Genomic DNA, 1,581 nt, shown 5'->3' on the forward strand with positions numbered 1-1,581 from the left:
GAGCTTCCCTCAATCAGCCTCCCTCAGGGCTTGTCTCCTTCAAGTCTCCCACTGAGCCTCTGTCCCTCAAAGCCGAGCAGAATCGGAACCCTTTGGAGCTACTTGACAGGTCGGATGTGCTTTGTACATGGATTCGGTGTGCCAAGGGGACAATGCTTTGTCAGAATTGTTCCAACATTCTCAAGTGGAAATGGAACCTCACCCCCACTTTGCTGGCATTTGGCCATGAGGATGGGGAGGTCCTTTGCTCAAAAGGAGGAACCCTGCTGAATGGGTTTCATGTCCTTAAACAAGGGACCCCAAAGAGGTCCTTCTCCCTCGGCCATGGGAGGTCATGATCAGATAATGGCCCTGTGTGGACCAGGAACAGAATTCAAATGAGACCCCCAAGCTGCCACCAATTGACTTTGGACGCTCCAGCCTCCAGAACTGTGAGCCTGCGTCTGTTCTGTATAAACCACCCGGTCTGAGGCCCTTTGTTAAAGACCCAGAGAAGCAGGCCTGGTGAGGGCAGCAGTGGCCCAGAAGCCGTCACGGTCAGTGTGTCCAGGAGGCACGGTCACCCTCACCTGTGGAATGAGCTCTGGGTCGGTCACTACAGGTAACCACCCAGCTGGTTCCAGCAGACCCCAGTGCAGCCTCCCGGAACTGTCAACTACAACACCAACACCCGTCCCTCTGGGGTCCCTGGTAACTTCTCTGGCTCCTCCTCTGGGAGCAGATCTGCCCTCACCATCACAGGAGACCAGTCCGAGGACAAAGCCAACTATCACTGTGCTCTGGGAGCTAGTAGTTAAAATCCCACAGTGATGTAACCCCACGGTGAGGAACTACAAACACCTGCCCTTGTGCTCAGAGGGCTCAGCGCTTAGTGGCAGGAGAGGCAGAGCCGGGGCAGGAGTGGTCAGCACCCACATGGGAGGGAGACTCTGGGCCCGTCTCCTGTCTGGTGGTTCATGGGCGCGTGTCTCCTCCCGTCTCTCCCAGGGTGTGTCCATCTCTCCAAGGGGACCCCTCTCTGCCCATGTTTTTGGGAATGAGGCTTGGCTCCACAGTGAGGCTCAGATCCCCGACAACTACCAGTAGGACTCTTCTTGTTACTCAAATCACACCAAGAGATATACACTATCATGAACTTGATCTTGCAGACAAATTAATATTTAATTTGCCTGAAGGGGCACCCCAGTACTGGGATTTTCTAGAAATCCCAGTTTCCCAAATAGAGCTCCTGAATCACAAGCTTTTGTTGATGGCAGGAATACATGGTTAACACAAGGCACCTCCCACCCCAAATTACTTAGAAACATGAAATTTCCAGAAGTATATTGACATCTATTTCTGTGAAATTACCCGCTGAGAATTGCCTTAAAATTCAGCCTAGTCATGTTAACTTCCCAGGACACATTCATTCCCAATTCATGATCAAAATTCAAAACCCCACAAACACATTTCTCATCTGAAACCAAGGGCAAATTTGTTTCTTGATTTCAAAATAAGATGGAAATTGGAAGGAATTTGCAGAAAAGTATGCTGTCTAAGGACACACCTAGAGGCTCATGGATTCATGCTCCTGAAAGACAC

This window comes from Bison bison, unplaced genomic scaffold (genome assembly GCF_000754665.1).
Source record: "Bison bison bison isolate TAMUID 2011002044 unplaced genomic scaffold, Bison_UMD1.0 scf7180017855225, whole genome shotgun sequence".
NCBI lineage: Eukaryota > Metazoa > Chordata > Mammalia > Artiodactyla > Bovidae > Bison > Bison bison.